The sequence below is a fragment of the Sceloporus undulatus genome, chromosome 5 (assembly GCF_019175285.1).
Source record: "Sceloporus undulatus isolate JIND9_A2432 ecotype Alabama chromosome 5, SceUnd_v1.1, whole genome shotgun sequence".
In the NCBI taxonomy this organism is placed as follows: Eukaryota; Metazoa; Chordata; class Lepidosauria; order Squamata; family Phrynosomatidae; genus Sceloporus; species Sceloporus undulatus.
The window spans coordinates 82,889,083-82,899,867 of NC_056526.1; the positions used below are offsets into that span (position 1 = coordinate 82,889,083).

Consider the following 10,785-nt stretch of genomic DNA (forward strand, 5'->3'; position numbering starts at 1 on the left):
TTAGACAGCTACTCAGCCACAATCCATGTGTTCAGGGCACTCATCCCCTCCCAGTCCAGATGGTATCCTGGAAGGCTCTATGGAGCCAGTGAGGCAAATAAATATCTCCAAAATAATAAGCACTTTGTTCCTCACAAAATATACACCTGGAACATGCTTATAGCCTTTCTGAAAAACAACAGCTTATAATATACAGGAAAGGAAGTGATCAAGGACTAAGAGGTATGTAGTTAAAAACTGCCCAAAAGGTTGTTAAACACTTCTATCCATACATTGTCACTTTGATCTCTGTCATTTACCAATATTGCTCAACAGTGCCATTGTGTGTGAAACTGTTATAATTTTAATAAACAAATAAACATCACCTTCTCTAACAAAAATCTTTGCTGTTAAGAACTAAGTCACACTTTGCACTCAGGTCAGTTTAAAGGCAAAAACAATTTGCATTCCTCAAGCAACAAGTAGCCAGGGATGTGACTCTCAGCCTCATTTTTTCCAAAGTGAGGGAGTCCATAGGGACAAAAGGGAAGAAATCAAGGGGGCTGGAATCAGAGCTTGGAAATATTACTTTTTTGGATTACAACTGACAGAATTTTGCCAGCCAGCATGGCTATTGAAGCACTGCTTTCTTGACACAGACTGCAGGGTGCTCAGCCTTTATCTGAGGGCTACACGTGTATTAGCAGTTTTTGATAGTCATGCTGGCGGTGGATTCCAGGTTTCTTCCAAAAAAGCAGCTTTCAAACTCTGATCAATTCAGACATGAGTTACAGTAATTCTTCTCTTCCCCAACAGCTTGCTAGAGAAGGAAGAAGGCCTGGGAACATGCAGTTGGGGACAAAGAGAAGAAGTAAGGAAGGGAGGAGAAAGAGTGAGAAAAAAGATAGTTCCCATGCACAGCCAATATGCACATGTGTGTGCGCACACACACACACCATATAAGTGAGATGACCTTAAACTAAAAGAACTTTCCCTGATTATGGCTTATATACCTTGTTCTGTCAGTGGTCAAAAATTTCACAGTTGAACTCTGACGCTAACAGGCTCCAGAGGGGGAAGTGGAGCAATATCTGTGACAAAAATCATTCCTCATCTTCATAGAATTACATTCTTGAAGTAAAAGTCCACAAGAGCAACTCTGTAAGAGAACAAAACAAAGTAAGAATAAAAACACAGCAGCAAACTCATTTGATCCAGCAGCCCATTGAATAGGCTCCTCATAAAAGCGAGGTTTTTCAGCCATGTTTTCCACCTTATTATAGACTGAGCTACCAACCATATCTGTAAATCAGAGTCACACCACACTTTCCACTTCTCTGACACCATGACCTGTTTCTGTGCCTCAGAGAACACAAGCATTTTGCATTAAATAAAATTAGTAGGTATTATGTGCTTAAAGGCTGTGACTAAAATGTTTGAAGACGTCAGAGCTGGTCCCTGTTCTGCACAGCTTTTGCAATGTCATATATTGTAAATGTCAAGACTACAACCAAACCTTATGCCCCAAAATCAAGGCCAAACAATCCAGCTCCAACCTACCACTGAGGTAAACCCAACATGGACAATTGTTGTCATTGTTATGCGGCTGCAAGTTGTTTCCAAATTATAGTGATCGTAAAGCAAACCTATCATTGGGTTTTCTGGGACTGACAATGTGTGACTCACCCGAGGTCACCTAGTGGGTTTCCATGGCTGAGTGGAGAATGAAACCCTGATCTCCAGAATTGTAGTTCAACGCTCAAACCACTGACTACTCCATGTTGCCTCTGTATAATAACAGAGCCTAAATTTCCAATGGTTGTGATATCACAGGAGTTATTACATGCACTACCACTTTCTAATTCTTAAGAACTGTATCTACCCTCCCACAAGATAATGCTGAGCTGCAACTCCCAGCATCCCTTATTGCTTCTTATCCTGCCTAGGGCTCTTGGAAGCTGCAATCTAACAAAGGCTAGAGGACTACACAATTCCTAACCCTATACTGCAAAGAAATGGACAAGAACTCTGTCACAGCAGGAAATGTGTTCAATGCAGGGCCGAGATTCTGTTACTGCCAAGTACTTCAGGCTCATTCAACATCATCATGTAGGATCCAACAACTGTGTTGCAAAGTTGTTTTGGTTTTCAATTGGTGTGTGCAATGCCATTTGTATATTTAAATAGTGAAGGTAACTGAATGTTTAATAGAAATAACAACCTTCCTCCTGATTACATCTGAGGGCTATAATAGATGTGAAGTTCATATTCCTCAAGCAAATATACCAGAAAAAGAATAAAGGAGAGAGATTCAGACCTAAAGAGAGAGCAGGGGAGGGAAGGAAATTATCACATGAAAAATGGGCATGAGACTATAATAGACTAGAGCTCCCACCACCAGGTTCTTTCAAAAGTGACCACAAAGTAGATATTTCACATGAGATATAGGAAGAGCTTCCTGACTGGGGTTCTTTCTTGAAATGAAACTTGACTAGAGTGACAATCAAAAGTACTGTAGAAAAATGGTAGGAGGAAGGGGCTACTTAATTCTTCCTGCCATTTCCCTACTCAAAATAAGCAACTTTCCAACCAATGGCAGTAATGGATGCAAAAGCCCACAGTCCACAGCAGAAAGAGCAGTTTTGCAGGGCTGATTTTGAGCAAGGGAGTGGCACAAAGGGAAAGAGTTAAGCAGTCATCCCCTACACTCAGACTGGCAGCATCACTCCTCTGTCGTTTTTTCATTTGAAAGACCCAGATAAGGGCTGGCTGGCCGGTTTCACCCACAGCTCCTACATAAGATTTGATTTGGCCTTTCTAGAATTCACTCAAGGAAGCTATGACAGTTATGCTTGCTTCATTTTGTTATGTAAAAATGTAGTAAGTTACAGATGCCTATTTATCAGGATGATCAATCTCAGAAAAGAACTCAGGTCAGAAAACATAACAACTTGCATTTTTCTATTAGTTTTTTTTTTAAATCAAGAATTAAAATATGACACTTACTGATTCTACAGAATGATCTCTGTACTATTTAAACACAAAGCACTGATAGAAGTGTTTTATATTTACAATATCTTTTTCTGAAGTGATGCCAAAAATACATATCCTATTCACAAAAAAATTTACTGCAGAAGTGGTCAAACCGATGAGAAGGGAGCACAGGTCTTCATTTGTAGAGATTATTTTGAATACACAAATAAACTTTAAATATTTGATTGCATACCTGATTTCACATTGAAGGGGAATGTTCATGAATCCTATTTTTAAATTATTATTAAAGAAGAAGTTTCAGAAATTTACATGCCAAGAGGTACCTGAATTCTGTTGGGATTCAAATAAGAAGAATGTTGTGTTTCAGGAACACACTGTCCATGCCCTAATGCATACAATATGTAATAATGCAAATGCTTGTATCTCTTAACAACCCTTTGTGGTGAGGTTATGCATGTCTAAAGGCATTTCCAAGAACTGGTGCGTATATTAATACAGAATAATAGTGCAAAGTTCTACACGATTAAAAAAAAAAAAAGCCTTGGAGACACATGGATAAGACTGAAAATCTTTGTTTTGTTACTCTGGTGCAATTTACATAATTGTACAATGTAAATAATAGTTCCTATTTTGAACTTGACTAGTACACTAATATTTTCCTTGACGCTTGGGCCATAAAACAGATTTTTTAGGCTGATCAGTAAAAAAAGTCAGATGATTAATCAATTATATTTTAATAAATCAGCATATAAGTAAAACTTCAAACTGTATACTTTCTGAAGTATGAGAAACAGTTGAATACATTGCTTTTAAAACCATTAATAGAATGTCATCCTCTCTCTCTCTCTCTCTTTATATATATATATATATATATACACAGTATACACACACACACACACACACACACACTGCAATAACACATCAAAATAAAACCAGCTGTGTGTGCAATGTATGCATGCCTGCAGGTTTTTGAATAAGCAAGCTCTACACTGCATCTGCACTGTATAAATAATTCAGTTTGACACCACTTTAACTGCCTTGGCTCAATGCTATGGAATTCTGGGTACCACAACAAACTACAGTCCCCAGAATTTTATAGCACTGAGCCACGGCAGTTAAAGTGGTGTAAAATCACATTATTTCTGCAGTGTGGATGCAGCCCTAGTGATGTCCCTGACCCTATTTGAAACACACAATTCAAATGACTGGACGAATAACCACACAAAATAAAGAAAACGTGAAAAGCTCTGGCAAAAGTAAAAAGATAAAGCTTGAACTAGCAGTTATGCTCCATCAGCAATTCTGGGAGCTTAGTCTGCCTTTTTCTCCTTTATTAGTTCTCCTTAGCTCTGCCTTTTTCTCCTTTATTAGTTCTCCTTAGCTCTGCCTTTTTCTCCTTTATTAGTTCAAAATATGGCTCCTCTTTAGAAAGAAAGGAAGAAAGAACTCAGTCTGACTCCTGACAGCATACAGTTCAGAGAAGATTAACCACAGAATAGTGTCCAAGCTAGATATGCAGGAACACCCAGCTATGAAACTCCTCAAATAAGCCAGTCTGGCTTCATCCTTGCCAGTGTTTCAACTGGCAATAAAAACTGAAGCTTCAGTAGGTCTTTGATGTAAGTTACTATTGTTCCAGCTTGATTCTAAATAATACTTTGTCTTAGCATTTATTCTGTTGTGATATTATGTATTGTTTTATTCAAGTTTATATGTTGCTTTGAAGGTCCTGCTGGGTAGAGAAGTGATTTTTCAATAGCACAGGCTAGATCCAATTGTTAGTCCCACTGAATCAACTGGAACATGGTGAGTCAACACTAAGTTTCAATGATTCAGTGGATCTACTCTAGTAAGTTGTCATTAGGAACAGGATTTAGCCCCAAACAATCAAAAGATAATCACATCTGCTTATTAAATTCCACTAAAATCTATAGGCAAGCACTAGCTTCTCAGATATAAATGGAATGTGTATACAATTCATGTTTTCTGGGTGGATTCCAGAGTCTTTAGAAACAAACTATTAACAAACTAATACTCCAAATTTTCAGCTAATTATCTATTTCTTGTAAAAACCTGTAAATTTTTGGAAATTTGCTTTTCAGGAGTTACAGCTTCCACAGCCCCCCTTTTGGTAAGTTGCACTCCTCAAAAGTTACTTTTCCAAACTCTGGGGCAAAACAGATGGCCTCTTTGTAGTGGCTTCCCAGCAGCTGGGAGGTGTCATTTAGACGACAACACCCCCAAGCTGTCAGGAAGCTCCTGGGATGTGACTCACCCAACCACATGGGGGCAGCTTTGCGGCGCTCCAGCAGCACAGTGTTTAGACTCTGCATGCCGCAGGAACACTGAAAAGCCACCATGGCGGTGGAAAAGCCGGCATTTTGCCAGTGCAAAAAGGAGTGACTTTCTCCCTCTTCTTTTCGTGCTGGCAAACAGCTGGGTTGGGGCCACCCAACCTGGCGTTCAATGAGGCGGCATCAAGCCAACCCTTTGAGCTGATGTGATTCAGCTCTCTCTTTTACAACCATTCTTTCTTATGAAGCTGAAGGTTTTTCTGGTTCCAGCTTGCAAAAAAAATTACAGTGGTGCCTCGGGTTACGAAATTAATTCGTTCCGCGGCCGCTTTCGTAACCTGAAAAGCCTTCGTAAGCCAAATTGCCATAGGCGCTAATGGGGAAAAGCCGCGATTCCGTGCGAAAAAGCCGAAAAAAGCACCAAAAGTTTTTTCGTAACCCGAAAAAACATTCGTAACCCGGAACAATGATTCCCTATATAATAAGCTTCATTTATATACCGCTTCATACTGCCTAAGCAGTGTCTAAGCGGTTTACAACTGTAAACTAATTTGCCCCCAATAATCTGGGTACTCATTTTAACAACCTTGGAAGGATGCCAGCCTGAGTCGAGCTTGAGCCCTTTTGCTGGTCTTGAACTCACAACCTTATGGTTTTGAGTGAGTGGCTGCAGTACAGGTATTTAACCACTGCACCACCAGGGCTCCTATATAACCCTTAGACCCAGGTCTGCTATAGTCACAATACAGCCTGGCTCCACGTCAAACCAGACTTTGATTTTCGCTCCCTCAGCCATTTTCCCCCATGTTTCGGCAGCCGTGTCTTCCCATCATCTACATCCGGTTCCCGGAGAAGCCTTCGGAAGTAAGTATTTCCCGTAGATTTGCCTCTCTCAACTCTCTCCCTCCTTTCCCTCCTTGAGAATTGTGTGTGTGTGTGTGTCCTTTGCTGTGCATTTGTTTCCCTTTTAATAAATATTTAGACTTAATTGGAGCAGTCTGTCTCTGTATCGTCTCTTAAGGGATCATTTGGCCCTCTGGTATACACTAAGGGACACAGTCTTGTGAGGGGTGTTGTTAGGACCCCTCTCAGCAATTTGAGCTAAATTAAGAAATTCCCCTAATTAGAAACTTCCTAACACCATGCATTTGGGCCCTAAGGCTCAAGGCAATTGTGCTCCATCAACATCATATTCAACAGCTCAAAAATAGAGACTGAAAATTCCCAACTAGTAACCACAGAAAATGACGAAAACTTTGAAGCATGGAAATAACAGTTTTTCCGCATTTCTTTGCAGGAAAAAAAAAAAGAATTTTTTTTCTTTTTAAATGCCATGTTAAGCATCATTTACAGATTAAAAGTCACTTTGGAACATAAAGTGTCTATGTGTAATTTAGTTTGGCATAAAATTACCATGTTTGATGTATTAAAAATAGAATTTATTCAGACTTACTCCCCCCCACACACACACACATTTTAACAAGCTCTGCAGTCCTGCATAAGGAACATTTGAACTGTAAGTAATCTCTTTGCCAATTTATTAGGAGCAGGCAAAAATAATAAAAGCATAAGGAACTATCATCATTAATAAAAAAAAGAAAACAATTTTGTCTTTACTGGATTTCTGTAGTGTCATGCAGATATAACACACCCATAGCCTCAAAAAAACTTAGGCCTGTTACAGACTGCCAAAATCAAGCTGCTTCGGGTCTCTTTGGAGGTATGCTGTTTAAATGATGCTTGGGTCCTAAGAGTCCGGAGGTCTCACCAAAGCCACCCTCCATTCCTAAGCACTGGAGTGCAGCTTTGGTGCAGCTTCCAGATTCTTAGGATGCATGCATCATTTAAACAGCATACCTCCAAAAAGACCCGAAGCAGCTTTATTTTGGCAGGCCTTAGAAAAAGAAAACGAGACCAGGAATTGCACTGATCTTATACTACGTTTTTTACTGACCACAGATGATTTACATAGCTTTAAAGTAGATAATGAGGACGCTGAAATAATTCAAGATTTTCCAAACCTTGACTGTCAAAAATCAGAATGGAGACTGCAGTCAAGAAATCAGAAGAAAACTAGACTGCACTCACACCGCAGAAATAATCCAATTTGACACTGTTTTAACTGCCATGGCTCAATGCTATGGAATTCTGGGATCAGTAGGTTGTCATGGTACCTGAGCTCTCTAACAGAGAAGGCTAAATGTCTCACAAAACTACAGTTCCCAGAATTCCATAGCAATGAGCCGTGGCAGTTAAAGCGGTGTAAAACTGGATTATTTCTGCAGTGTGGATGCTAGGGCAGCTATAAAGGAACCAGGCAAGATCCCAAAGTGTAAAGATATACCTGTGTCCTTGAATAGCAAAGTAAGGATTGTCCATGCCATTGTATTTCCCATTTGTGAAAGCTGAACAGTGAAGAAAGCTGATAGGAAGAAAATCAACTCAGTTGAAACGCAGTTGCTGAAGAAGAGTTCTATGGATACTGTGACTGCTAAAAATGATTGAGTCCTAGATCGAATCAAGCCTGAATTCTCCCTAGAAGCCAAGATGACTAAACTGAGATATTTTGGGGGACGTCATGAGTAGACATGACACACTTAGAAAAGACAATAATGCTTGGTAAAGTAGAAGGCAGTAGGAAAAGAGAAAGATCACATTACAGATGGATAGATTCAATCAAGGAAGCCACACCCCTGAATCTCCAGGGCAGGACTGTTGATAAGAGGGTGACTTGGAGGCCTTCCATTCATAATGTCGACGTAAGTTGATGTTATAACTTGACAGCAATTGACAACAATAATAAATCATTTAAAGATGCTGGATCAGAACAGAGGCCTATCTCGCCCAGCCTTCTCTACCCAACCAGATATCTATAGGAAAATCTAGAAGCAGAACATGAGTGCAGTTTATACCCTCCTGCTCATGTTCCCAAGCAACTGGTATTCAGAGGCTTATCATCTATGAATCTGGAGTTGTTACACAGCCATCATGACTGTTTGCCACTGATAGCCTTATCTTCCATAAAACCCTTTCAAGTGACCATTACCAGAAATTGTAAAATGAAATCCCACAGCTTGACTATATGCACTTGTAAAGTACTTTCTTTTTTCTGTCCTGAATCTTCCACTGTTCAACCTCAGAAGATGACCCCTGGTTCCAGTCTTACAAAAGAATGGGGGGAAAACTTTTCCTTCCTCAGGAAATCAATATGAAATCATATAGTACTTAATATTTATATGGCAGCTTTAAACATTCAGGTTGTTTCACACATATTTCCTGAGTCCAGTGACGGAAACCACTTTGTAAATCCAGTCAGTTGTTGTTGTTGTATGCCTTCAAATAGTTTCCGACTTATGGAAACCCTAAGACCTACCATGATGTAGTGGTCTGAGCATTAGATTAGGACTCTGAAAACTAGAGTTCGAATCCCAGTTCGGTTATGTAAAACCACTGGGTAACCTTGGGAAAGTCACATTTTCTCAGTCTCAGGATGGAAAAGTTAGTATGGGAGCATTATGGCCCAACAAAAAAGCTTGGGGGGACCCCATTTAGCCCCAGGGCCACACTTTGGCAATACGTAAGGGTGCTTCTAAATGAAGGGCTCCTAGCAGTACATTTCAAGACACTGTGCATTTCTTCTGTCTCTTCTTTAAAATGATAGCTCTATAAGAAGAAGAAATTTTAAAAGACAAAAGAAGCAGTAGGGAAATATGATCACACACGGCGAATCCTGTGCAGAAACTAGATTTAAAGTGAAATCAACCCGCTTTTGCAGGTTGTTTTTCACATGACGTTCGGGGTTAACACAAATAGAAAGTAGAAACAACCCACTAATATGGGTTCTTCTGGAGCTATGCGTGAAAGAGAAACAACACAAAAATAACCCAAACGGAAAGCCAACAAAACCCGCTCCTTTTTACTTTCAGGTTTTGTCGGCATTATTTCTCTTTCCACCAACACATCTGAAAAACAACCTGCTTCTAATTCTATCCTGCATTACTATCTATTGTTTTATAATGCATTTTGCAGAATGTACGCCATTGGCAGGTCTCATTTTTATCGATTTTATTGCCTGTATGTACAGCACTGTGTAAATCTACAGCGCTATATAAATAATGTATAATAATAATAATAATAATAATAATAGTTTTAAAATCCTGTTTCTGCACAGGATTTTCCTGCGTGTGATAAACTCCTATGAAGCCAGGATAAAAATTATGTGTTTGGAGTAAGAGGAGACTACCCAACAAAAGCCTTTTCTGGAAACTACCTATATGTTTAAGCTGCTTGCTACATTAGACCTTGCATGGCTGAGACTGTTGATTAAACCTGGATATGCTGGTTTCTTTAATTGAATAACAATAATATAAGTGGAGTACTACTGCACATCTCCACCTTCAACCATGGGCATCAATAACAATAACAGAACTGGGTGAACCTTGCCATAAGCCTGACTGCAACGTGGAGGGTTATTGCAAGGGGAGGTCATGGCTGGGGACAAGTGCCTTCTTGGGGCTCAAGGGCTATGGAATTCTGGGAGTTGGAGTTTGTTGTGGGGCACAACAAACTCCAACTCCCAGAATTCCATAGCTCTTCAACCAAAGAGAAGAGTTAAAGCGGGGCCAAACCGGGTTATTTCTCCAGTATGGATGCAGTCCAAGAAAACTTGCTAAGAAATAAAAAAACCTTACTCCAAAATTACGAAAGAAACAATGAAAGGGGAGGGGACTATTACTACTACAAGTGTTGCTTACTAGCGCCTTACTCCTTGAGGGCGCCCCCAAAGAGGCTCTTCTTGGCTCAGGGCTTTTCCTCAGCAGCAGGGCTCCTCCTCAGTTTTTTCTCCCTGGAAGTAAACAGAAGGGAAGAAGAGTAAAGGAGGAGGAGGAGGAGGAGGAGGCCGCCTACAAAGGGGAAGAAGAAGGCCTCGGTCCCCACCCTCCCCAGGCCTCAGCCCCGACCATGGCCGGCCGAGTGACCCCGCTCCGCCCAAGAGGCCCTCCTCCTCCTCAGCCTCCTCCTCCTCCTCCGTTTAGTCTCAGGCAAACGCCTAAGTTGGGCCTAGGGGCCTAGGAAGGAAAAGGAGTTTCTGTAGGCGACGGAGGAGTTCCTTCTCAGGGGAGCCACCCCCTTGACTAGGCCTTCCATAAAAGAGCTCCACAGAAGCCCCTGGAGACTAGGGTTCTTGTAAAACTGCGTCTTCACTGGGGAAATAATCCGGTTTTACACCGCTTTAAGTGCCCTCCCTGGCTCCAGGCTCTGGAATTCTGGGAATGGTCGTTAGTTGTGGCAACAGAGCTTTGCTGTGTAAAATGGCATGGGGGGGTTGCAAGGTGTCCAGGGTCCAAAACACACTGCAGAAATAATAATAATAATACAGTTTTTATTATTATTACTGTGTTAATTTAATTCCTCTTTAATGTCTGCCAGATGGATGGACTCTAGAGCAGGATATAAATAATAATAATAATAATACATATATAATATATTTAATATACTAATATATTAATATATAATA

The 10,785-nt window shown here is 40.4% G+C and overlaps 1 protein-coding gene across 5 annotated transcripts in view; it reads right to left on the minus strand.

The window, feature by feature from the left end:
- Positions 1-10,319, minus strand: part of PIK3CG (phosphatidylinositol-4,5-bisphosphate 3-kinase catalytic subunit gamma) — a 35,701-nt gene extending 25,382 nt beyond the window's left edge. Inside the window, exons 1-2 of one of the 5 annotated variants that reach the window (XM_042468430.1) lie at positions 10,022-10,249; positions 993-1,138 (exon numbers count right to left, since the gene is read on the minus strand). The gene's annotated coding sequence lies outside the window, so the exon portion shown is untranslated. Of the gene's footprint in view, positions 1-992; positions 1,139-10,021 lie in introns of all 5 variants that reach the window. The other 4 variants (XM_042468431.1, XM_042468427.1, XM_042468434.1 and 1 more) reach the window with 4 other exon arrangements.
- Between the last annotated feature and the right edge of the window lie 466 nt (positions 10,320-10,785).